This window comes from Columba livia, chromosome 2, assembly GCF_036013475.1.
Source record: "Columba livia isolate bColLiv1 breed racing homer chromosome 2, bColLiv1.pat.W.v2, whole genome shotgun sequence".
Classification (NCBI taxonomy): domain Eukaryota; kingdom Metazoa; phylum Chordata; class Aves; order Columbiformes; family Columbidae; genus Columba; species Columba livia.
The window spans coordinates 74,099,872-74,127,823 of record NC_088603.1 but is presented as its reverse complement, the minus strand read 5'-3'; the positions used below and the strand labels follow the sequence as shown (position 1 = coordinate 74,127,823).

The 27,952-nt window shown below is 40.5% G+C and overlaps 1 long non-coding RNA gene across 2 annotated transcripts in view; it reads left to right on the top strand.

Moving 5' to 3' along the window:
* LOC110361881 (uncharacterized) overlaps positions 1-5,120 on the top strand; it is a 28,048-nt gene extending 22,928 nt beyond the window's left edge. For both annotated transcript variants that reach the window (XR_010470308.1, XR_010470309.1), the window contains one exon: positions 30-5,120. This is a non-coding gene — a long non-coding RNA (uncharacterized LOC110361881). The remainder of the gene's footprint in view (positions 1-29) is intronic.
* The last annotated feature ends 22,832 nt before the right edge of the window (positions 5,121-27,952 follow it).

Sequence of the window (27,952 nt, the reverse complement as noted above, 5' to 3'; positions counted from 1 at the left end):
ATGCGTGTATTATCCTTTGTATTTTGCAGAATGCCAAACTAGAACACAAGGAGTTTATTCAAGTAACGATGGGCCAGCTTCTCTGGAAACTTTCATAAGCATACCTTGAAATAATTATTGGACACGTTAGCAAAGTCAGATACTCTCTAATCAAACTGTGAAATTGGAGGCATTGCTGTCGCAATATCTACTTGGTTTCTGACAATACAGCAGAAAGTCAAATGTCATTGTAGAGTGCCCAATACCACATCCATGATGGGCTATGCCACCATTGGATGTGTTCAACATGGCACAAAAAGTTGAGTTTTGCATTAAAGATAATATTTGTACACGTGTGAAACAAGTACAGGGATCTGCATCTGCTTGCTGAAAAAACATGGAGATTTTGAGCATGCTCGTGACTCATCCTGCTTGATATTAGACACTGTGTCTGTTTAAATTGCACAACGTACTGATCCCACCATGTACTGACTATTTCCTCATGTTATCCGTCTGGATCTGCTGTCATGCCTCTTCATGCATGCATATTGAACAGTGAAGCCAAGTGACACTGTAATTGCTAATTCCATCCTCTGGTTTGGCAGGTCACTCCTGCATTCTGGCTGTGCAAAAATATAAGTAAATGATGCTAACTTCAGCCCATACCTTCTCAGCATGTTTAACGTTGTGTGTAAGCAGTTTGCACTAATAATTTGATTTGGATAAATTGCATTTCATTTCCTTGCAAATCAGCCATCTGAATATTCTGTTTATCTGTTACATTAAAAAAAAATTCAGAGACGCAATAATCATTGGTCTTGATGCTCAGCTGAATCCTCAGTACCAGGAGCATTAGGGGCTAGGAGGTACGCCTGATTGTGGAGCAGAGATCTGTTGTCAAACTGCGTGGCAGGAAAGTGTCTAAAACTCAGGCTAAGCCAAACCAAATTAAACCTCTGTTTCTAAAATGCCGTTGAAGTTTTGGTGCCTGGAGTCCATTGCCAAGCCATGTGGCAGGGGTTTAAGTGAGCAGGCCAAAAACTGTTCCTAGATTTAAGAGAAACTACAAGTGTGTAAGCCCACTGGAACTTATATGCTTGCGTTCAGCACTGACAAATTCCAGGTGACGTTGGCTTCAGTTACTAAGTACCTATTTCAATACTCAAGTAGGCCAGTGGCTGTTTTTCTTTCTCTCTACTTTGGAATAGAACCAAGCCTTGTGGAAAGCATTTTTCCCCCCTCAGAGTTTATGCTAGAAGTGTTACAATAATCCACATGCAATAAGGAAACACTATTGCCTGAGAAACAATCCATGAAACAGGATCTTTGTGGTATTGAAACCTGATGGTATTAGCACGGAGAATCCAGAAAACATCACTGGACTTCTTTTCCTTAGGCATTTGAAGTCCACTACAAGCCAATAAGAAATCTAACCATCAAGGGCATTACTTTTTCTTCTGTGCTTATGAGGTATGTTTAGCATATCTTTAACAGACATCATGCTGTCTGTGTTAGCGTTACTAAGCGTAACAGGCAAGTGAGCCTTGTGTGTTGTAATCCCTGACTTATCCAAATTGTACTCAGATTTTTCTGGGTCACTTGTAAGAGTGTTTTCTTTTTATTGTGTACTTCATCAGATGAGCATACAAAGCAGGAGGTTAATCCTCACTGCATCAAAGAACACGCATGCTTCAGTCTACTGCAAATGTTTGGGATCTAAGGCCAGCTTGAAGAAAAAGCAAAGTATTCCACAAGCCATGTAGGTTTTGCCAAAACAATTTTCATTTAAGTCCTCTAGCTCTGCAGTGAACTGTTCCAGATAGCAAATACAGCAGTTGTGGGGTTTTTTGTATGGGTTTTTTTGGTTTGTCTGGTTTTCGTTTTGTTTTGTTTTGGGTTTTTTTGTTGTTGGTTTTTTTTTTTTGTTTGTTTGTTTGGTTTGGTTTGGTTTGGGTTTTTTTTGTTTGGTTTGGTTTGTTTGTTTGTTTGTTTTTTCCCATACAAAATGTCTCTTTTGGATAACACAGTCCAAGAGTAAAATTGTTTTCATACCCAGAGAAAATTGCATGATATCTGGTCATTAGCATAGTTCAAAGCTGGAGCTGTTCTATAGATATTTAGCATTTGGAGCAGCATGTGGAACCAGCTGGGGACGAGAACACAATGTACTTCCAAAACAAGAAATTTCTCTTAATCAGAGGATATGTTAATTGCTGGGAATTTCTTTCTCAAATCTCAAGTGTTCTCTTTTTCTTATTAAAATTACAGAAATGTCTTCAGTCTCTTTAAATCTCAGTATCAAAACCTTCATTAAAATGTTAATATCAGTGAAATTTCTTACTCAAATGTCAGTTGTTTGTGTTCTGATGAGCAATTCTTGGTTGACTAAAAGGCATCTGTAGGCTTCTATGATTTGTTTTAAAGATACTTGCTTGATAGGGCCAGCTGATTCATATTTTCCTTGCTCAGGTCATTCTGAATTTTCTTTGCTCTTATATAACTGCAATACTGCTAATGCATTTATGTAACATGAATTGAATTTTGCAGTGAAACAGATATTCGTGCAATGTGTAAGCATAATAATACTCAGCTTCTCTGTAGATTGGTTATTTGAACAGTAAAACAGAATCCCTCTTCATAGCTTCACCTTGGTGAACCTGAGGTGGATTATGAGGCCGATGTGGAAGACGATGACAACAGCATTCAGGTTTATTATTAATTGTGTGGAAATAATCTGAATTGGAAAACTGGATTCACCTGACAGGACTCTGGATCATTATGATGGCCTTCTCAAGAGATGCCCTGAAGCAGAAGATCTCAGGGAAGCTACACAGGCTGTAGCACCATTTTGGGGACCTGCTTTGCAGGTTGTAAGGCTGTTGTTGGCTCTTTGCCCCAACGCAGTGGGAAATATGACCCCAGCCCTTCTCTGTGCTTCCTCAGGGACATAGGCTCAGCTGGCATGCAAAGTGCTCAGCAGTTAGGGCAGAGTGGGCTTCCTGACAAGCGCCTTGATATGTCTTGTGGATGTGGCAACAGCTGGGCACAGATATGGTGGGGCTAAAGCAAGGGTGTAGGTGCACTAGACAAGGTAACATTTAGTTGGTTGTTGAGCTGGCTTTCTTCATCCAGTAGTAGTGTATTTAATGTGAAACCACTGTTAAAGAGCAGCCTCCTACATGTAGATACCATATGACCAAGTATTAAGAGAAGTGATGTATGACAAAGGTGATTCAGATGTCACCAGCACGTGGCACTGAATACAAATGCTTTAACTCGATACAGCTATTGCCTTTAAGTGAGTGACATCAACAGATGTATTTGTGTTATCTTCAAAAGTAGTATTAGGGATTTACCTAATCATAGAATCATTTAGGTTGGAAAAGACCCTTAAGATCTTTAAGTCCAACCATTAATCTAACACTGCCACGTCCACCACTAAACTATACCGCTAAGCTCACATCTACATCTTTTCAACATCTCCAGGGACGGTGACTCAACCACTTCCCTGGGCAGCCTGTTCCAGTGCTTGATAACCCTTTCAGTGAATAATTTTTTCCCAATATCCAATCTAAACCTCCCTGGTGCAACTTGAGGCCATTTCCTCTTGTCCTATCATTTGTTACTTGGGAGAAGAGACCAACACCCACCTCGCTACCACCTCCCTTCACATAGTTGTAGAGAGTGATAATGTCAAAGTAATCTGTGTGGGACTTATTGGCACTTTAGGATGAGAGGAAGCTGGTTACAGTGAAGAAAGGGCTGCAGACCCACAGGAGCAGTTGCTTTCTTATTTCTCTAAATTCACTCTTGGATTATTGAATTGTCATTTTAGTTCTCTTCTGTGACCGATCCTTCTCACCTCTGTTGACTGCGTAGGACATAGGTTGGGGGCAAAGGCAAACCTTGTAAAAAGAACCAACATCTGAAAGGAGTATGGTAAAATTTTTGCTGTGGAGTGCCAAGAAGGTCTCCAGTGTCTGGGGCTCTCATCAAGACTTCATTTCTCCTGGAAACATCTTCAGCTTTTGCAGGCATCCTCTTCTGCCAACAGCCTGCACCTCAGGCTGTCAGGCTTTCCTCTGGCACTTGTGTGATATCTGATTCAATTGCCATGACTGGCAATATCTAGGAAAGAAGCAGCTGAATTGGAAAGAGCTACACATTGTCCAAAATAAGGCACAATTTACTCATCTCTTGGGATTCATAGTGTTTGGTGGCCAATAGCTCAAATATCTTCCACTCTGTAAACACATTAATACTGAGGTTAATAGGGAAATTTATCCATGTGAAGAAAGTATGTTTTTGAATATTTCTCAGCTTGAAATCTTTGGTCTCTGTTAGTAACTTGCTGTGTGTCTGCCCCTTCATCACCACAGCTTCTAATGAACAAGTTAGACAAACACCTGCCAGAAGTGTTTTAGGTATTGCTGATCCTGCTTAGATGACCTTTTGGAGTCTATTTCAACCTTGTGGTCTCTGATACTGTGGCTTTCCAAGCTTACTCTTATGAGCTTCTAAAAATGTTTGAAGATTAATGGTTAGCAATGAAATTGCTACTTCCACAGAGCATTAAAGCAGCTGCAATACAATAGGATTGAAAACTGTCAGCAACTTAGTGTACATTGAATTTAGAGAAAGTAAATTGCTTCTTGTAAACTTTACTGCTGTGTAACTGTCTAACAATTTTTTTAAGAATGTCACCTGAGAACAGAGAGGGTTTTCTTTTTCCTTTTCTCTGGGAGCTAGACTGAAATGTCTAGCTAAATTACAAAATGCTAGTTATATAAGGCAACCAATAGATTTGTTGTTTATGAATTTTATGTACATAGTAGAAGTCTCATGGAAGCTCTCATTGCCTGTAATAGAAGCCACAGAAATAAAACACAGAAATGCCTGATCATCCTCAGCTGTCCAGGTGAATGGAGTCGGGGGCAATTAATCAGGTAATTGAAAGGCAATAGGACCACAGTGCAGTGCAGAGATGGAATTCTGTTTGTAGGTGAATGCCCGAAGTCTTAACCCCCCCACCTCACCCCTTCCCCACACCCCCAAGGCACTTGTTCTGTGTTGCTATTATTGCTATGTTACGTGACTTCTCTGTTCTTATCTGGGGTTCCCCCCCCTACCCCGTGTTGTTTAATCAGAGGTTTTCAGGTAAGGGCACGTTACCGCATCCATGAAAAATGTTTTGCTGACATGTGATTTGGTAGTCAGTCATTACCTTACTATCAGATAAAGCCTATCTGATTCGAGCATTTTATTCACTGTTGAATAAACATTTCTGATAATTTTATTTTTTTAATGGGAATAACTGAAAGAGTAAAGCTCAGTTACTGCCCTTTGAAAGCATGCCAGTCTAAAAGGCGCCACCTTATTTCCTTCCAGTTCTCCAGCAGGATGCAGGTTGAATTTTTTCCCCCTTTGTGAAATCTTACAGCCATTCCTAGCTGACACAGAGCCCTTTCTTTCTGTGCTTCTTAGTCGGGCTATTCAGGCTTAGCAAACATGTGTTACTGTGAATCTGGGTTGATGTGGGCAGGATTAAATCAGACTTCTAGTGCCTTTCAGCCAAGACTCTAGTCAAATTAGGGAAAAGAAAAGGAAGGGGGAAGTATGTAGCAGTGCTCTGTGTGTAAACTGGGAGCTCTGTTCTTCCGCAGATGCACCAATTATCATATTACTCCAGGCTGGTTTCCAGCTCTCTTCCTCCTGGTGAGTAGCTACTGCTTTCAAAGAAAGATGGTACTAACATGTAGCCCAACAAAAGCTGGGAAAATCAGCACTAGTGGTCCTAAATCACACAACATATCTTGTCTATGCAGGTAAGCTTGCAGTCTGATGGAGATCCAGTTGCAGAATCAGGCCAGTGTTTGCTCCATCTGAGAAGTTGGGACATTAACTGTGCAGATAGGAACTCAACAGGCAAGAGTCGATTGGAAGAGAGATTTAGGCAGGATTTCCAAGCTGCTACTGTGAGTGGCCCTGTCTTCTTTCCTCCTCCTCATGCACAGCACCGCAAGGTGTCAAGGATGCAATGATCTCTCTGGTCTCCCCAGGGTCAGGAGGAGGGAACTGGCATGTGCAAGCCGAAGCCACCAAAACAAATTGTTGGAAGCATGGTTAGGGAACATTTTTATTTTTTTTTTTTTTAAAGAAGGAAAAAATACGACTCTAAGCAAAAGTGTAAAATTTTATTTTTGATGAGGAAAAAATCAATATGAATGAAAGGTGCTTTTTTGTGTGTTGAAAGAAGGATTTGGGAATTCAATGCCTTTTCTTTCCTCCTATCTGAGACATGTTTATTTAAAAATATTTTGCTTTTTTTTTTTTTTTTTTTTTTAAACATGGCAAAAGAATTTGTGGGGAGAAGAAGACAATATTTCAAATTTCCAACATTTTTCTAAAGTTTTCTAACACCATTTTCCAGCAAGGGAGAAAAAAAGGACTTTATGTTATAAATCCTTTTTCTCAAGTTTTCTCTTTTAACTACAGTTTCTTTAGCTTTTTAAATACAGAATAGCTTCTAAGGGGGGAATATTCCACTTTTCTGTCAAGGGTTGGCAGAAAACTTCAATGATCTTCAGCTGGAATAACAAATATTGCCATATAACCAATGTTTCCTTTTGCTTTATTCATTGCAATTCTATCTGTGAGTCAGCTTAGTCTTTCAGCAGCATTGAATTAGTAAAAGTCGCCAGCTTTTTTGCATTCATGGCAGAACTGCTCTTTTAATGTAATTTTCCTGAGACAATGGGCTAGTACAAATATGTAAACGAAAAGTGTTCATAAATGTTTCACATGAACAACTCTATCAATAATTTTAAAAGCTACAGTGTTAGTTACACAGAGAGTGCATTCTTTATTATTTACTGCAATCACTACCTTCAAGGCTGCCTGTTTTCATTCAAACCCCTTCTGTGAGGTGGCTGCAATCACCTGTAACTTCCACTCCTGTCCAAAATCTTCCGGTTTTGGTTTCTGTACAAATCCTGTATAGTACCTGGAATCTAATGTTTCCATTTTCCATTCTAACAGTCAAGCTGCCATTCTTTTTCTGGTATTTTAGTGCCAGTATGATGCAACAAAGTGATAATTTCTTTAGCACAGTTAGAAATTATGTGGGAACATGTATAACAAATCCATTACACAGGACTTGAGACAGGAGTGAAGTGTTGACAAAGGGCAGGGCTTCATGATAGTGTTTGTGTTAGCTCATTCTGCTCCTGGTAAAATTTGGTTTGCCACTTCCATAAACTGGGTCTGAATCCAGGTGAGTGATTGCAATCAGATTGGCTGGCATTAATGCTGATGAGTATTATCTTTAGAGAGATAGGCTGGGCTGGGCTGATTGTTACATAGGATGGTTAAATTCAGGTTGGATAAACAATGATCCCTAAGGCAAGACAAGAGTGCTTGTGTTCTTTTTCTTCCTTTTTCTTGTTTTTATGTTTTCCATAAAATGTTAAAGCACTTTTTAGCATGCTGAATGTTCCCATCATGAATAAATGCCTGACCTCTGAATGAAACTACTGAGAAAAGAAGCACCATTCAAATAACAGCTCTTCAAAAGGGTAGCAGTGGCTTTGTAGATTTTCATGCAAAGGCTCTTCATGATGTTTATAATTTCCCCAAATGTGGAATACAACAGAATATACTAATACATTGAATACAATATATAGAATACTTATTGATATATAAATTTTGTATTCAATATAGATTATATATATATAAAATACATAGAATATATTGAATACATTGAACATTTACACTACAGGGTGCTGAACCACCTTGCTTTCTCAGTGCACCTCTAGGTAGGTTTTGTGTGCCTTGTTTTTCTCATCTGCTGAAGGGAATAATGTTATTTGCTAGCTTCTACAATGGGATTTGAGTTTGCTATGAGCACACTAAACACAACATAACACTGATGTTAATAAAGTTACAAATCCAAAACCTAAACTCAGTGAGATTTTTAAGACCATATATGAAGACTTAGTGAAACCAAAAGACTCCAGAAAATGGCTTGTTTCTATTTTCTGAGGGATTGCCTGGGAATTTTTTTCCTTAATTGCTGCTCTTGTATGAAAAGTCTTCCGATACGTTTGTCTAACTGGGGCAGGTAGGGAGGATGGTGATCTTTCTTTTACAAATGGTTCTTTGAAAGGTGATAGATGATCTACTGAGGGACAAATCAGATAGCAATCTGAAGTCACATGGCAGCTTTTCCTTGCAGCAATGAAGTCTCCTTTTGTTAGCATTTGGATGGTTGTGTAGTTCATCAGGTTGGGTCAAATGGGTGTATCTGATCTCTGGCAGTGAAAAAGCATCTGCTCTGCGGTGACCAAGTAGTAACAAAGCCTCTAATCAGTTGAGATAGTGCTGGTGGACAGGTGCTTTCCTGTGTCCTCCAACATCTGTATGCTCCAGGGCTCTACACAAAAGTTGCATGTACAGATTATTTTATTTTCCCCCCACCATCAGGGCTCTACACAAAAGTTGCATGTACAGATTATTTTATTTTCCCCCCACCATCTCCTTTGAGAAGCTGTGCTTTGAAAATATACCTGTGAAAGTGGTAAAGTTTAACAAAACACATTTACTTTCTGTTCTAACAAATATTTTTTTTTTCTTTTTTTCAAAAAATTATCTTCTTCAGTTTTGCAGTTTAGCCTACTCAAAGCCAGCAGCATGTGTGTATCTGTGTGTAGTTGTGTCTCCCAAAGATACAATCATCAGCAAAACATCTTAAATAAACAGTACCCTCCTACAAAAGGCAGGTATGCCAGGGGCCAAAAGGGTCAGCACTTTGTCAGATTCTGTTCTCCCCACCTTGTAGCTGGAAATTTCCTGTGTCATATTTGCATATGTATACATAGCCTAGCTTATTTCGTATACATGTAGAGAGTTAAAAATCTGTGCATGCAAACATACATATGTATATATGTGTGCACATAGATATGGCTTTTTGAGCTAAACTGTTGGCAACCCCTGGTAGACCCAAACCAAATAACTCCCCAGACAGCCTTACAACAACACAAAGTCTGTTACATATTAGGTGGATGGAGTAAAAGAGGTCACAGTTTATTGTTTTCTCTTGGGTTGCTTGCTCAGATTTGCCAGGGTGGAGAGCTGTGAGGCAGATTTGGAAGGTGAAGTAACTGGCAGAAAAGGTTTCTGAAAGCACATGAACTAGGGGTGAGTGCCTTGGGATCTGCCTATGGGCAGGGGCTTGCTTTTTTTAGCAAAGGAGTGTTGGCTTCTGGAATATGCTCTTCATACCTGTTCAGAATCTTACATCTGTATACACTGGGCTACATTTTTGTTTCCCCAGTGTCACTGGCAGCACACATGAGTGCACCTGCGAGAGCATGTTGGCACTTGGACCATGAGCACATCAGGCTCTCATGATTACAGTGAGAGCTGCTGCTTTTCTCTCTGTCCAAGCAGAGAGACCCAGGCGTTCATCTGTGAGTGCCATGACAAACATAAGGGAGTATTTATTACTATACTAGTTGCCTGAGAGAGCCAAAGCATTTTTCTGGGAAGGTGGGCATGTGACCAAACCCCACTGTGGTATGTGTGCTCCATCCACTCAGTGCATCACAAAGTTGTTTAGAAATTTTGAAGGGAGAGTGGATTGCTGAAGTCTGTATAACATCTGTAGTTTATATGATGTTACTGGGACAGCAGGGTCAGACAGAAAGATAGGAAAGCAGGAGTGGTAAATCACCAAAATCTTTGCTATTCTGAGAGGAACATGAAATGAATTTGTAAACATTTGTGTGTTTTTTCTTAATGGGATGGGCTACAATGAGCAGTTACACCTGCAGAATTTAATCAAACCTAGTAAAGCTGGACTGCTCTAGCTGAGAGCAGAGTATAGGTCACTTGCTGTCAATGAGGTATATCAGCTGATTAGGAGTTATCAGAGGAGTATGAGGGAGGTGATCAGGTGAGCCTGTTTCCCATCAGCACAGGACTCCTTTGCAAATGTATCTTATTTGATTGCTGCAAATCCAAAACAAGAACTAAGGGGATGGGAATGAGCAGGGAAGCAGTGCTAGAATCTGTGCTGTGTCCAGGGAACTCACAGATTCACAGAATGTTGGGAATTGGAAGGGACCTTGAAAGATCATCTAGTCCAGTCCCCCTGCCGGGGGGACACACAGGAATGTGTCCAAGCGGGTTTTGAATGTCTCCAGAGAAGGAGACTCCACAACCTCCCTGGGCAGCCTGTTCTAGTGTTCTGTCACTCTCACTGAGAAGAAGTTTCTTCTCATATTTAAGTGGAGCCTCCTGTGTTCCAGTTTGTACCCATTGCCCCTTGTCCTATCATTGGTTGTCACAGAGAAGAGCCTGGCTCCATCCTTGTGACACCCACACTTTACATATTTGTAGTAATTATGTTTTCCAATTCAACAGCTGAGGATAAAAAGCCAAGAGATTTTCATTCTTGTGCTTGTGAATGTGTCCCCTTTCCTCTTAGGAAGGGGTAAAGGGATGGTTCTTGTTTTCCTTAGTGCCAGAGGGATTTGGAACTGCTGGAGCTAGGATATTTGTCTTGGCAATTTAAGCCCCAGTTCTTATAAGCCAGGGACCAAGAAAAAACTAGAAAACAAAAATCCAAAAGAAAATTAAAACTGTGAAGGTTGATTTTGTCCCCCCTACTCCATCACCCCTGATGTGTTTGGGGGAAACGGGGAAACCTCTTTCTGCCCCTCTAAAAATCAGCATACTCTGCACCCAGGGCACCTGTGCACAAGAGCACTTCTCTGTGTTTGGGCCCAGTGTGGTCTCCTGTGGCTCCAAGGAGAGAAGGGAAAAATGTCCCATCAACTTTAAATCCTTTAGTCAATGTTTCTCAGTCCTCCAGTTTGATCTAAAATCCTTCTTGCAGCGGGTGCTACTGACAGCCAGAAGAGATGCCTTCCCCCTGCCTGTTATCACTGCAGAATGGGTCCTGTGATAGCCATGTCCTGCCTCTGGTGAGAAGGCAGGAGAGCATCTCTTTGACATCAGTTGTGCAAGAGTATGCCAAAACCTCGCTGATTTTTCAGGTTATTTGTGAGTGTTGCTTGTTAAGCAACAGCTGGTATGTGAGAATTCCCCACAGCAGTTTAGTTCAAAACCTGAATGCTTTTCTGTTGACAAAGCACCTGTGGTAGTGAAAAGGAAGAATAACCTGAATAAATTAGTCTGCGTAGCACACAGCATCCTTTCCAAACTTCAAAGTGTCAAAAACTCTGGAACTCAGTTATGCTTGTTTTCATGCCAAATTTAATGCCACTGATTTCAACTTATTCGTCATTTTTCTTCTGTAAATAACAGAATAACTGTAAGAACATCTAGTAATATCATACTGAATAAGAGGTAATAAAATACAGTGGATAAATGCCTTCAAAAGAACAAGAATTGATTATTAGTTTTGTTTTGTTTTTCTCTGGAAGAATCAACAGCCAGCAGCATCAGTGTCTGAAAGTTATATCCTGGAACTTGTATGATACAAAGTTGAGAACATTTCAGTTTGAAGTCGTGGACTGAACCCTGGAACAAAGCAGAGATACACTTGATTCCTTCAAATCTAGATCAGATGCACTTCTAGAAGATATCAGTTAGTTAAATGTGAACCTTTGATTTAATAAAAGTGTGAAATATAATGACTTATGAGATACTGGAGGTCAAAAGTAGTAATCTGAAATTTTTTTTAGACATAAAAGCTGTGCATCTGTGAATGAAAACTCTTGGGTTCTGGGCAGATCAAAGCTGAACAGAACAAGACAAAAAATCCAATTCAGGTTCAGAAGTAAAAAAAATGAATCCACATTCCTGCTTGAAGTTTGTGAAGTTTCTTTGTTGCTTGGCTGGACCCAAGGCTATATGAGTGAAAATCCTTGTAGTGTCTTGTACCATTCAGTAAACTCACAGTTATTATTCAGGCAATTTGAAACCAAATGTCTAGCATTATATAAATAACATCTATCAAGGTGAGTTCTATGCAATGACAGACATATTCTAGTTTAATATCAGTCCAAATAATGGTTAGTAGCAAGACCAACTCTCCCAGCCCCTTACAAACACCAGTGCTGGTAACAGAGCCCCACCCAGGGTTCTTAAGCTCATTCTGATTATACAGGTGATGACTTCCTCCCTCCAGAGCATGGATGGGGACCATGTGAGAGGCCCTGGAGACTCTCCATCACTACTGAGAGCTCCTTTCCTCCCCTTGTGTCAAGGAGAACCGCAAGCATGGTTGTGTTTGCAAGTTGTGCTTCTTAGTGCAGCATCACTGTGGTATCTGTTGCACAAGGGGGCTGCCGGGGTGACAGGACTTGTATGCACAGTAGGCTTTGATATAGCCAGCACTCCTCTCAAATCACTGAGTCACAAACCCATAAGCCTTTACCTTTCCCAGCATACAACATGTAGACAATTGTAAGGACCTGCCAAATTCAATTTATTAGGTAGGAAAATTTTAAGCAGTGCACAGGAAAGCACCACTACCCCACATCAGAGAAACATAAACAGAGAATAAGCCTCAAGCTTTTTTTGCTATGGAGAGCCTGGAGATAGGAAACATCACTCAGTGACAAGTACGAGTTGTTCATATGTAAGTGGGTTATTATAAGGCTGAAATGAGATTCCTGAGGCATCAAAATAACACCAAAAGCAATCTTGGAAAAGGTGGGAGTGGTGCTGCACACTCTCATCACTTTCACAAAAATACATCTTCAAGGAAGAGAATATATTAAAAATCGCTGCGCCTTTGGAATGAAACAAGTGCCTCAGGAGAAATTTTACAAATGGAGCTCACTTGACAAGACAAAATTGACTCTCCTACTTGACCCAAACAGGATATCACTATCTGGAATCTTGTTACAGCAGTGTGGTTTTCATAACCAGCAACATTAGCAACATACTTTACATTTAGAAGTGTCCTAGTTGCTGTCTGGATGCTCATCACCATACTTCTGCTTCAATTGACTTGTGGTGTGGACTTTAATGGGATCTCACCTGTTTGTCCCTGTAGAGGATTTTGCCTGTGGGTTTTACTCAAAGCACTTGAAAGTTGCTTTGAATCTGTCTTTCTGGATCTTGGAGTTTTAATTGCTGTGCTTTGAGTGGATTTACTGGAGGGGAGAAAACTCAGAGTTTTAAAAGTAAAGGCATCCTCCACCCACTTACATTAAAATACATGAGATGTTGCAACTCAAGAGCAATTAATTTCAATAATAGTTATTTCAGAGGCAAGTCAGGTGGCAGTGTGCATGTCAGATTGCGCAGCTGTTCTTCATCAGGTGTGATCTAATGCAGACACTTGACTCATTTTTTTTCTGGAATTTGGTTGACTTAGATGGACTGAAGAGTTGGTGTGTGGCATCTGCTGTGACTTCTCCTTTGAAACTTCAGTCCTACCTTTCTCAGCTATACTGATTGTACTTGCCTTTTCCTCTCATTTGCTTGCCACAGTCTCTCCTGTTTGAACAAGGCAGAGTGCTGTCATTGTAGAATAATGCCACATTTGTGTACCTTACCAGCTTTAGATTTTGACTTCCAACAGCAGGGCATCCACACTGGCAAATTAAAGATGAGAGAGAGTTTTTGGCTGTAAAGGTGAAACATGTTTGGGTGAGCAACTCAGCTTAGTGTTCAGATTCACTTAAGCGGAGGTGCATTCACTCACTTCCTCCTCTTGTCCTACTATTTTCACATCTGTAAGCAAGAGGGGGTTTTGCCTTCAGTAGCTGTGGTGAAGAATCTGAGTCTCGTGTTCTCAGCTGGGAAAGAAATGGATTGTTTATCACTTCACCTCACCTACGGATTCTGGCCTGCTAACGTTGTTGCTTATGAATCTGAGTGTGAGAATATATTTCACAGCTCATATGAGAGTTCGCTACTTTGACTGTTGAGTTCTTGTGGCTGTTGGTGATGCAATCATGTTGGGAAAGTGCAGCTCCAGGCAGAGAAACTTTTCTTTGAACTCCTCCTGCTACAGCTATTAAAAACAGGTCAGGGTAGAGAAAAATAGGTCTGGTTTTCAAAAGTATATTACACTAATTTATCTTGCATTGTGGACTGATACAAGACAATTGTGCTAGAGCCTGTCTCATGAACATTAAAAATTTTACTCAGTCAAAACCAGTCGGATGTACAAAATACAGTTTCATACACCAGGAGAGAAGGATTAAGAATATGATGTTTCCTTTTTAGCTCTCCCTCCTCCCTCCTCTGCCCCCACCCCCAACCCCCTACCCCACCCCACCTCCCGCCCCCCCCAAAAAAAAAAAAAAAAAGAAGGAAAAAGAAAACAAAGCAAAAAACCCCACAATGGTCTGCCTGACAGTTTCTGGCTCTGTTTAATGAATTCATTTGCACAATGATAAACTAAAAAAGGAACCCCACAACAAGAAATCAAGATGAGCAGGTAAGCCAAGATTTCAGAGGTAAAAAGGAGGATTGTTATAAGCTAAGACAACGCATGAAAACGATAAATACTGAATGGCAGAGAAATCATCTGTTTGGAGCTACTGTCTGGATGATATTAAGGATACTGATTGACCAAAACGATGGACGGATGGGTGGCTTCTGTGAGACTTGCAGACAAAGGAGAAGTAGGTAGTTCTTAATGTTGGGTTGTACTTTGGCACTGTGCCAAATCTGTGTTACATAGATGAATTCATCTCAGTTGATTTAATTCATATCTATGGAAGTTATATCTCACAGTTTCTGTGTGTTTTTATGTTGCCTCTATCTCCATGGAAGCACAAGCCAAATTTTTCAGAAGCATTTAAGAAATTGAGTTCTTTTCCCATATCAGAGGAAGTTGCTTTAGTGTGATAGAAGAGATTTGTGCAGGCTTCCATCTTGTTGTTCACCTATGCTAATCAGAGGAAAAAACATACTACAAAACTTTTTGTCATCTTAAGTAGACTCAAAATCTCTTCCTTGTGGTTTTATGTGTGCTTTTACTCCAGTGGGATCTAGGATGCAAGCACAGAGGGAAGAAGGAAGCCAAGCAAATAAGTGCATACTGCAGAGGTTCATACTCTGGTCCAGAGAAGGTGACATAACTTGGGATGTCTTTAGCTGTCTTATTTTGGAGCTCTGTGGCAGCTAGGGCAGCCTTGCCCACAGTCATGGGTGAAAAGGAGGAGTCCATGAGGCATAATGAATAGTCAGAAATCCTTCTTTCTTCCAGAGAAGTAGAAAACAAATGCGTCTCCTGAATTTGCCATAAAAAAGTAAATAGCGGTTTCCAGGGAATAGGATTGTTCCAGTGCTCTTTGTTTATCCCCAGGCTGATACAAAGCTATTGTGCTTGGTAGGGTTACCTCAGAGTGATGTGAGCACTGATGATAGCCAAGTTTGGGGCCACATCAATAAATAATTTATGTGTTCACAGATCACTTTCAGAGTTGATGCTACGTTTGGATGCATTTGGGTAACTTATGAAGCAGCCCTCTACTTGACCATGTGCTTCAAACTGGTAATAAAAAACTGCATATTTACTTCAGTAATTTTTAGACTATCTCACTGTTTTCCTTTCCAAATTTACAAAAGCTGGTGACAAAAAAAAAAAAAAAAGTCAACAAAACAATGAAAAAAGAGACCAAACGGCCCTTTACCCCATAGGACTGCAGAACATGTGTGTTTTCAGTGAGGATGTGTTTTGTCAGAAGCATAATTCAAAGGTACTTTCCAGAAAAGCCGGCGACTGTTTGACGCATTGCTTTAATTTGTTGTGGCCATTATGGTTGCTATGATATTCTCCAAGCTCCCAAGGGATGACCCTGACCTGTGTTTGAGCACAGCCAGTTCGGGCATCGTTTTGGTAGGTCTGGCAGAATTAAATTTGCTGGCCCAAGGTAAAAGAGCTAATGCCTGTCTGCTCCTGCCACCAAGCTGGGGAAGTGCCCTGAAGAAAACCTGAGCTGGCTGCCGCTCCTTCTTTTGTGTGATGAGAAATTTGGGGAAAATAACAGCTGTTTTGGGAAGGTTGCTCTTTTCCTTCATTGCCCCCACGTGGTGGTGGTTCATACCCCTCTGCACTCAGCAGCAACTTGGCTTTCCCACGCTCTGGCATAGGCAGCAGCAGGGAGTCCGCTGCCTTAAGCATCTCCCTTTATTACCTGGGCTGAGTCAAAACATTCACTAATCCTCACCACACCATGGGTGTCTTGAAAAGGTTTGGACAAGTTGTGTTGCTTAGTATGACCTGCCCCAGGAGATATGGTATCCCCATGTCTTCTCCCTCACTTTGCAGGAGGAGTCAAGAGAAGGTTTGTGTAATGACCATGCTGTGGAAAGAGCTAAGAACAGGGATTATTATTATTTTTCTGAAACTCCCAGGTTGCCCCAGAGCATCATTGCCCCTCATATACCTAGACAAGAGGGGAAGAAAAGTTAGAGATTGCCTTCCTGCCAGTACTTTTTTACATAGGTTAAGCAGAGGAAAACTTGAGGGAGGGCAAGGTAGTGCAGAGAATTAACTCACAGAGGCAAAGACAAAATGCAGAAGCCAGAGCCTTGCTTGGAGCCAGCTAGTCCCTTAGCTCGCCTGCTACAGGGCTCTCTCCAGCTGAAAATCAGCCTTCTGTCCTTTTCCCCTTTTATGTGAGACAAGGCAAGTGGCTGAAGGTTGGATGGCACAGCAAGGGCCCTGTTTCCACTTTGCAGATTAAAGTGTCCTTCCTGAGTGAGTCCAGGAACAGCAAAAGTATGATTTCTTTATCTCACATTGGCTGAAGAGTTTTGAATCTTTGGGAGACTGCCTTCCAGGGACTTTTCAGAAAATAGTAAAATAATGAAATATAGCTAGACTTAATGGTTCTTGACTGAGCAGATCTCCCCTGGAAGGAGTGGGTTGTTTACTGCTTTGCAGCCTGCAGACTTTGATCCAGCATTTGTTTTTGAACTCCTATTTTCTCTGTTTGAGATTGAAGGAAAAACTTCAGGAAAACAAGCACAAATTGCAGAATTAATTTTGAGCTGAATTATGCTCCCTAGTGCTTTTTTAATGCTTTCAGTGGATTGCAAAAGAACAGGGACATTTTCCAGGTGTATGGAGTCCTCACCCAGCATAGCAGCAGCCTACCCAACTCCCATTTTACCTCCATCCCTGCAGCATCTTGTGTATAGGATAGGGAAGAAGTAGGTGCAACTGGAACACGGTGTTGTGGGTACCAACAGAGACTGGCTGCCAGGTAGGTCTTTCAGAGCCACTCCCACCCATCAGCAGCTCTGAAATGGATGATCTTGGAACACACGGAGAACATAACTTCCTAGTTTGGAAGTGGAATTGGATCTTTATAGCACTTAGCTATTACAATTTGTTGAGTATAAGGAAGAAACTGCAGGCAAAGAGAGCAGAATGGGGAGAAATATAATTGATCTGATCAAGATATTACTAAGTTTTACATAGAAAAACTTCTCTTTGCACTGGAAATAGGGATGAATGTGAACCTTAATCTACCTGAAGTGGTGTCTGGGGTGGTTTTGTTTTGTTTTGTTGTTGTTTGTTTTGGTTTTTGTTGTTGTTGTTTTTCTTTCTCTCCTGACAACAATGTTCCCCACTACACCAAATAATCTAGACAATAGGGAGCAGATAATGGGACGTTTCTTTCACCACTAAGAAGGGTTCCTATTAAATTGCTTGTAGGTCTTTGGAAAGGTCAGTCAAAGCTTAAGCAACCCCCTGTTGTTTGACAACATCAGAGCTGAAACACCATGATCCTGGAGAACTCTGCTCTTTGAAAAAGGCGGGATGTTTAATTACCTTTTGAAAGCTGGCAGCAGGACAGGATGTGAGGATGTTTTCTTTCTTTTGTGTCAGTTGAACAAGTTACTATTTTGGTACATGAGAGCAAGTAACCCATCACACTAGAGGAGACTGTCCCTTTCTCTGACCTGCTGTTGGGAGAAAAGCAAAGGCAGGAGGATATTAACGAAGGTGAGCCTGCTGCAGGAAGGAAGCCTTGACACAAGAATGTTTGTGGAAAGGGACACAGAGGCTCCTAATGCCTTTCTTAACGCTATATCGGTGTGGTGATTCTGTTAATCCTTAAATATATACTTATGTATTGGCATTGCTTTGCAGGAAGACATGGGTGCAGTGGCAGGAAATAGACTGCTGGGACTTTAAAGAAATTTGCTTTCATCATCATAGTAGCTGGTAAACTGGTTGCAGGAGTTCTAGTTTTTAAAATTGCAATGCATCTGCTCCCCTCCAGGGGCAGTCTTTCACAGCACTTTGTTTATGCTTTCCAACTATATCTATATATAGAGAGAGATTTTTTTTTTTTTTTTTTTTCCCAAAGGGTTTGGATTTGCAGCATCCAAACAAGCTAAACAGAAACTATGCCTCAGGGAGAAACATCCTCTTAAGTAATTGAAAATAAACTTGGATGGCATGTTTTGTGTATTATACACATTTAGACGTGCACATGGTGGGAACAGAGCATTAGACATGGTACCTACCACTGTAAAGAGAATATAAACGTACGTATCACATATGCTTGTGGTAAACATAAAAGAAATGTATACGAGGAAAAGCTCATTTGGTTTGGATATCTCTGGCCAAGTCTGGCTGAGAGGTGGAGTATCCCTCATCTTAATTTCATGTACAGTACCTGTAGTAAAAACAAGCCCTTACTGTTCTTGTTCTTCTTTCCATCAGCATTCACAGAGACTTTTTGTTGCCTTGGTGGAAGAGACTGGTTCAGCAGTGCCTAGGGGTTGTGGCTGAATACAAAGTCTAAAGCAGGTTTGACTCATCCAGGGCATGCTGCCTGATCGGCAGGCACACCAGCTCAGTGAACTGGGGAAGAGTCTGGGCATACCAAGGATTTAATATGGCAGGTGTAGCCCTGTACATACATGGTGGTGTTAGGAAATGAAAGTCTGGCTATGAACAAAAGTTGATGCTCTGGATGTAAGAGGTGTTTATCCATGGTGTGATATATATAAGAATCAGATCTAGGTTTGATGTAGCCATGAGTTCATCTACTCATCAGGGGCAAACTACATGGTCTTCCTGAACTCAGTTCTTCAGATGTGTACTGCTTTCGGTTGAGATAAAGTGAACTTTTTTCACAGTAGCTTGTGTGATATTCCGGTTTGGATTTGTGAATAAAACAGCCTTGATAACACAGGCATATTTTAATTATTGCTGAGCAGTGCTTATAGAGCATCAAGGCACTTTCTGCTTTGCATATTGCCTCAGCAGCAAGTAGGCTCAGGGTGCACACGAAGCTGGGGGTGAGACACAGATGGGACAGCTAACCCCAACTGACCACAGGGATATCCCATACCATGTGATACCATGCCCAACAATAAAAGCTGCAGAAAAAGAGGAAGGTAGGTGAAGATATTTGGAATGATGGTGTTTGTCTTCCTAAGTAACTGTTACACATGATGGAACCCTGTTTCCTGGAGATGGCGGATGGGAAGTAGTGAATTAATTCCTTATTTTGCTTTGCTTCTGCATGTAGCTTTTGCTTTACCAATTAAACTGGTCTTTATCTCAACCCAGGAGTTCTTGCCCTTTTACTCTTCCGATTCTTTCCCTCATTCCACTGCGGCTGTGTGGGGCTGAGATGTCTAGCAGGCTTAAACCACGACAAGCTGGTAGACCACAATGTTCACTGGCCTTTGCTAACCTTTTGGAGCTCTATTTACACAGGTAGCCCAGAGATCCTGTGCCTTCAGTAGCCATTGTCTCTGATGCTAATGGTTAGCTTTGCTGTGGTCAAGCAAAGCAAGTGATTAAGAGTTTAAGCAACACTAAGAAAGGTCAGACATGCATCAGCTGTTCATCATCCCTCACCATACTGCACACATGCGATGACCAGTCTCGGAGGCCTCAGGCATGAAAGGTCTTGGCAAGCGGGACACAGCCACACCTGGGCTTGCTCAACTGGACTCCAAGGGCAGTCTGGAAACCCCTGCCCAAACAGTTGCTCATTAGGCTTAGAGGTGCTGTGAGTGTTCTATATTGAAAACTGTTCTGCTGATGGTGATTTTGGTGGATATGAAGGATGCGGTGTCTGAGCATTGTATATCCCTGAACTGGAAATGAGGCATTTCCAATGCCTGGGTGATTAGTTTTAATGCCACATATCAGGCAGAGAGATATTGGCCAAGACAGGTAAGCGGTGATAGTCACATACTGAAAGAATGCTGCAGTGCTAATAGGCAGAAAGAGGCATGTGATATATCTAAAATCTGTTGTTGCTGGTCGGTACTAGTGCAGATTTATCCTTTCTGGATACTTTGACTTCACACACCTATGACAAGGCAGTTTTCTTCACTTGTCTTATGCAAATATCACTGAGAACAAAAAGAAAAATCTCAGCATCTGACTATATATGTTGGAGCCCAGGTGCTATGCATCTAATCAGGAGGTGGTGTAATTATGTAAAAGGAGTTGTCCTGTAGTATTTAAAGCATTCTGTGAAATGCCTGTTCTGGGTGTTACAGACCAGACTTCTATAAATCCTCACCCATTTTCCTTACCAGCTCAAGCCCATCTTAACAGTAAGGTTGCATCTTGATTGCTCTTTTAACAGGGATATACCCCTCACCCCATCCTCCCTGGAAATTCTTGCATTTTTATTTTATTTTGACAAAATGAGCATGTAGGTAAAGTATTTTTTGCTTTGCCATGCACACTGACAATTTTGTGATGACCCTGTTTGACAACTAATTGGCTTCTTACCAGAACTGAAAACAATAGACACCTATTTTCAGCTGGGAAAGCCATGCTCAGTACGTTCCCTGGCCAAGACAAAGCACCAAAGCAGCATGACACAAAGTGCTCCAAGCTCCGTCCAAGGTTTTTCTTTTTTAACAGGTCTGCTGGTCAACTTACCTCTTTTTCTCCCATGTATTCTCTCTTCTAAGGCATTGACTGAAAATACATTTTCCTGTAGTCTAGATTTTTCTTTTTCACCAGCTGAGTATCTATCTGCATGTTGCTTCTTGAGATCAGACATGGAGCTGTGCATGTTACTGAAGGAGACACATGTTCACAGACTTGGTGAGAAGCTGGGAAGTCCCAACATGAAAAAAATGTTGCTATCTAGACTGAAAATGAAACATTAGAAAAGAGTTTGACATGTCTCTGGTTATTCTTGTTTCCTTAGTGCATGCTGTTGCTACGTTTAATATGTGGAAACTGGTGAGAATAAATCAGGTTTCTAGAAAGATTACCCATACTTGAGATGTTAACTGTTCTAATTGACAGAGGAGTGGCAATTTACCTTTACATATGCCAGTGGATTAAACAGAACAGTCACTCAACCTTTGCACATTCGCACAGATTTATTCAAAATATACGTCTCAGACATGACTAAAGTTGGAAAAGATTTTTCAAAATCTCTATTTTTTGGATTAAAACACATATTTTTATTCTAAGTTAGTATATTTTACAGTCTTCCTTTTAAACTGTTCTTTGTAAATGTAACATTTCCTATTAAACTCAGTACAAGCAATGTGTGTATGCACACAACCAAAAAAACAAATTAGAAGCATTTCCTTCTCCAAGCATCTTTTGCAGGATCTATATGTTCTTGAATTTAAGTTTCCTTCCCCAGTCAAGAAGTCCTGATATGTAATTTTTTTTTTCTGTTTTGCCCTCCTCCCCACCTCGCTTTGCCAACCATACCAGCACACAAACCAAATGCTTTTAAATTTTCAAGCCCACAGGATTCCAAGACCATGTATAGCTATGAGTCCATTAGTGCTATATTAGCATCTTTCTGAGAAAGGAGGTATAGCAGAAGAGAAGGAGCTTTGTAAAGAGAGCTAGCTGCACCCCACCACCCATGGCTCTCTGGCAGATGGGCAGAGCATGCGATGTCCCTGTCATTCATTCGGCTCTTCAAAATTGTTTATCTTGCACTCCCAATGTTTTGTTTAGTCAGTGGTGATGCATAAGACACAACTGGTTTTGACTTCCAGGTAGACAAACTCTATGGAGCAACCAGAAGGAATCCCAACCATTTGTTGCTGGCAGAGTGCTAAATAAACAGTAGCAACACCTACCTGTGTGGGTGGCAATCACATCAATCAACCAGATCAGCTAGCAGAGTCTTTTCTTTTTTTCTTTTGTTCCTTGTCTCCTCCCGCCTGCTTGTTTCCTGGTTGTTACTCCTGCTGGCAGCAGAGCTGGTGCTCAGCTAAGCAGTAGGTCAAATGCCATTACAGGGTTGCACAAACCCTGTGCCACCTCTTCTCTAGTGACTCGACTGTGTAATGCTCTCAGGTCAATTAACAGAGAACTCTCAGCCCAACTTCGAGCACAGATTTCTTCTCTTTCTGGATTTCCTAGAAAAATCAGGCAAAAATCTTGCCTGTGTGTTTGTAGACTTGTGTGTGCTTGTCCATCTGAACAACCCTCCTGGGAACTTTAAAAATCACTGATTTGTTTTAGCTAAATTTGGTGGAGGAGTAGAATTTTCAAAGATAATCAGTTCCTACAACTTTTCTAAAATAAATGTGCAGAGGAGAAAATAATTTTGTCACAGGGAAAGGAAGCGTCTCATACTCTTCTTAGGCACCTGTAATAAACACGGAAGAGAGACTTTATGAGAGATGGGACAAGGGGAAAACCATGCTTCAAAGCCTGGATAAGGACTCATGGTAACTGGCTGTGAGACACAAGTCTGTAGTTTTGTTCTAGCAGCTTTGAGTCTTTATTTAGCACTTTTATTTTTTTCTTCTTTAAGTATATGTTAGGCAAAGACTTGCTGATGTGAAATGGTAGAGATTGCAGGAACAGGTACTTGCAGAAAAATACAAGCTCCAATCTAGTAGGTGGAGTGACAGTGGCAGCTGATGGAGAAGAAAAGGTGACCCACTAGAGGAACTGGATATTTCTTAAAAGACTCCTGTCAGACACCAGTTTGCTTCCATGTTGAAAACACTTAAAGCAAACATCTTTACTTCTCGGTGTGTTGTTATTCCAAAATGCCTGAAACTTTTATGTGGATAAAGTAATTAAATATTAAAAAAAAAAATAAAAAAATCTCGAGACTAGGGACTAGGACAGTGCTAGAACAGATACCTCTCCTCTAGCCCAGATTCCACTTTCACGTTGTACACCTAATTGAAGAGCAATCTAACAGGACCTACACCTGGAGAAAGTTGTCCTTCTAAAGTTGTGCTTGCTTACACAAAAGAATGGCTGTACCAAGCCAGAATAAGGATTCTTCTAGCTTTGAATCCTGTTTCCGAAGGGATTAAATGTGAGTGTATGGACAGGGCAAAGAAACAGTGATGCTCTTCAAGCCTCCTCTGATTTATGGTTGTGAGACTTCCTGAACCAGAAGGAAGTCTTTATATAATTACACAATGCTATGAAAAATTCCAGCTGTAAAGTAGTATCTTTTATTTGCATATTATAACGTTAATTAATTATCCCTGCAATTCTCCCGTACTTGCCAGAAGAGCTGTCTGAGCTGTTTTATCTCCCTAGTGGTGGTAATGGATTACCACATAATAGGCTAAGAAATACCAGAACAAGGATAAAGTGTGCAGGTGGGAAATTTTTGTCATCATCTGTAGCTGGGCAGATAATAGTTTATTTCCATGCAGACTAAAAGCTGTGAGCAGTCTCAACTTGTCTGCAATATTCATGCATCTTTTGCATAAACCTAGGAAAGTTTTGCAGCCAACTTGATTTGTGGGTACTCAGAGAATGTAAAATTGTGATATTATGTGGTCTTTGTGCAAAGCTGAAGGGAATGCGGAGCTTCTCTTGGCGGCTCAAGCTCATGAGAACCTCACAGAAAGGCAGGAATGCTCGTGGTGCATGTTTCCATCCAGTATAGAACCAAGGGAGAGTTTCACACTAACCTTGTCTGCCATGCAGTTGCAATAGGCAGTTCATCTTGAGGAGCTGCAGAAATAATTTCTCAATAGCTTACAGGTTATTTTTGAAACTCAATCCATTTAATTTCTTTAATGACATGGGCAGCAATTGACATTGTGGAACATTGTGGACTTTCAATACAGTACGCACTAGCTTTTAGTATATTAAATAGCTCATTTTAACTCTGTCTTAAAATGGAATCCTTTTGCATCTTGCATTTGATGTTCATTACATAAGAAACAACCATAAACTACTGACCTTAGTCCTCGACCCTGGTGGAAAGAATATTTAATAAATACCTCTCTCAGCAATAACACATTAAATTTAGTGAATTTAGAGTTGAAGTTTATTCCTGTGCTAGTCAAAAAAAAAAAAAAGGCTGTATGTTCCTCAAAGCATTAAACATCACTAGAGAGAAAAAATATCTTAGATTAAAATACCTGATTCAAAGCATAGGAACCTCTCTGTCTACTGTATAGATTTCACAGTAGATTCAGTTAATACTACAGGGAGAAATAACATGGTCAGATGAAGGTTGATGAAGTAAGAGGGACTGCAGCTAGGAAATTCCAGGTTTTCATCTCTTCAGTGTTTTGTTAAAATGTCTGTTAAAATGTGAGCTGTTTTTCCAGTGATTTTTAAAATTTCAGTAATTTGTTGCTCCAGATCAAATCTTTAGACAAGCATCTAGTCCCACGTGAATGGAAATGGCTTAGGCACCCAGCATAATATTTTAAACTCAATTTGCTATGCAGAGTTCAAGTTAAAAACAAAACTGAAAAAGTCCTGACAAACCTCTGGTTTAAGAATAATTTCAGCCACACAAGGGCACAGCAACTTACAGCCTAGGAATTTTTTGTTGCCAAAATTTATTAAAACAAAACCTCCATGACAATGCTTTAACTGATTTTGTCCAATAAGTCTGCAGTCTCCTCCTTTCTTGGAAACAAAAGCTTTCCAGAAGCTGACAGTGATGGAGTTGAACAGGTTGCATTGTCAGCCTCCCTGCCATTCAGACCCTGACTTGTAGTTTCCTTCAAATACCTTTGGGCTATCTTCTTCCCTTGGTCTTTACCTGTGTGTATTTTTAAGGGTCATTTGTTAAAGAAAGAGTTTAGGGTCTTCTGTCTGCGAAAGAGCATGTCAGTTGTACTACCATAATGCTGAACTAGCTTTTTTTATACTGGGTTTTTCTCACCAAGCTTAGAGGTTGCTTCCACAAAGTTGTTGATTGACTTCAGTGACTGAGAGGAGGGTGAACAGGAGAGCTGACAGCTTCACAACTAAATCAGGCATGGTCTGTATTTTTTTTGCAAAATTAGCTTGTGCAGCTCTCGCAGGGATTGATATTTTTTGCAACTTAGAAGATGGTATATGGAAAGAATTTCTTTGCAGCTTTATTAAGAGCTACCAGTGCAAAAGTAGATTTTTGCCATTTGTCATTTAAAAGAAAAACAACACTTAGACTTGCAATCTGACATTAGTGATTTTACTATGTTCAACTGTTAAAATGTAAGATAAGAACCTAACAACAACATACATGGTAAAATGGATAGGATTTATTCTACATTCTCTATCAGTTTAAGTACTGCCTGTGAATTCTTTAACAATTTTCTCTCCCTTAAATTCCAGCTATTCAATGAATTTCTATGTCAGAATTTTGTCTATTGATCTAGTAGCAGTATTTCTGTAGAAATGTAAAAGTATGTTGCTTATGTTCACATTGGAAGCCTCACGGGATGCTGCTTGGTCTGAATAACCATTGACAAATATACTTCTCTTGCACTTTCTCTCTTTCCCACCTTTTCCTCCAGCAAATCCAGCAAAAGTAATACTCCTTATAAGACCCCCACTTCTTGACAACATGTAGGGCAGAAGTGTAATACACATCTACAGTAACTTTAGCTGAAATCATGTTTAAGTGATGAAACTCCACCAACCACACAGTCCAAGAGTATGCATATTTTCAGTCTCTGAACCTATCTTCTCTTACAGACTCCTGGAGAATCCTGAAGTCCATGCAGAGACCAAAGGGGTTGTGGCTCTGCTGAGTAAAGAGAGAAGAGGTTTAAAGACAAGGGGCTTTGAGATGTTGCTTATTCTGTATGAATGTGAAGGTAAACATCATCTTGGCATTATTGTTGAATTTTTGTTTTCCCCTCTTGCTTCTTATGTCTTCTAGAAGAGAGAAGGAGGAATATGTCCTCAAGTAGCGGCACTCCCAGCAGTGCAGATTTCCTTGTACTCCTTGTCCTGTCCACCATTTATTTATTTTCTGCTTAAAATACCCACACTCCATCCCTCCAGTGCAGGTTTATGTTTAGAGGGTCACATTTCATTGTACCTTATATGTAATAATTTTGTTTCTGAATGGATGCAAAATAATGTTTATAAGAACACACCTAGTTTTGTTCTTTTTCTCAGTTTTATTGCATAAGCACAGCTGGGAATCGTTCTCTTTGAAAAGGCTATTCAAGGTGTCCTCAAGATATTTCAGGCCTTAATTTTTGAAAATACTGCTGGACTTGCCTTCAGAATGTGTTATTGCTCTCTCCCTCATGTGACAGTCACTCATGTGGACAAAGTTTCTGTTTTTCCAAGTTCCGTTAGTCTTCCAGATGGAACAGCTAGTGGTGGGAATTGGAGTTTGTAATGGTTGCAGATGAGGAGTGACCAAGGAATTTCTAGCACCTGATTTTTCAGGAGGAATTGTGAGGATTAATTAAACAATGAATGCTCTGACAGAAAGGGACTCTGGTTAAGTTTTGTTATGGTCACAACTTTGAGCCACAGTTAAATCTTGTTATCTGAAACTGTTTTGATATAATTGCTGAGAAAATCCAGGGAAGACTCCTAACGACACAAACCCAAGGAAATATATCACTAAAATGAGAACATCAAGATTTCCGTTTAGTCTGAAATGCCACCCAAAGATGCTTTTCCAAAGACTTTCTGGTTTTCTCTTGGAAGCCTTACAAGCTTTTGTTTCCCCTTGGGACTTCTAGAATTTCCCTGTTTAGACTGGAGGCTCTCTGAAGCAGAGGCTGTTTTGATAAACTGTGTGTACAGCACCTTACACAATGGACTTCTGATCACAGCCTGCCTGTCCATGTCATCGAAATGCAAATAAATATATGAACAACTGTCCTTGAATGAGAAGGAAAATAAAAATTGGATTCTCCAGAGAGATGACACATATATGGTAACCCATCTCCTATCATAACACTGTTGTATTTATTGAAATTCAGGATTTAGTAGATGTTCAGATTTCTTGGGATAGCAGAAATACTTTCCCAAGTTGTCCTATATCTTTGTGCTCAGTTTCTTTCTTATTTGCTTTTTATCCTGTTTTGCCTGACCCTAGGGGAGACTTTGTTTTACTAACATTTGTAGCTGTCACTTTGATCTGCAACAGGAAAGCTCAACATTGGCTTCTCTGGCCATAGGGAAACAGATGAGATCAGAATATGTCAGTTCTAAAAACATCATTAGATTGGCTCTAGAAGAAATAGTTATTTTTCCTTAGTTAATTGCAAATTACGTCTGTATTTTTACCAAAACCACTGTTTTCTACACATGTTAATTCATTTGTGAAAGCTGTAGGCTGAGTTCCATTTATTCCTGACACACATGAGGTTATTTGTTCCTTGTAAATAAAAGAAAGTTGCTCATTTCCAAAGTCTTTCATTTACTGCAGGTTTTTGTGTTTGCTTGTTTTCTAATATTCCTTTGGGCTAGCATTTGTTAGCAAAATTGTCACTCTTGACAAGTACTTCTAGACATGTGTGTAGTTATGAAGCAGGGAAGTATAGTATCAGATTGGGTGTGGATAATGAAGGATCCTCTTCAGTTCAGCAAGCAACTGGGTAACTGCACTGGTGATCACGACTAAGCTGATCTCAGACCAGCTTCCTCCTTTGATAACAAGGGAGGAAGGGAGACTTATCCAAGGCAATTCTGGAGAATTAATGAGAAGAACACCAGAAGACCAAATGAAGGCCATGCCACTTCTGGCAGTGTCTCCTGCCACAGGGCTTGTGGATGGTGGTGGCTGGAGAGGGAAATGCTGGCAGCTGTGCTTTGCCTTTAGTGTTCAGCCTTTGG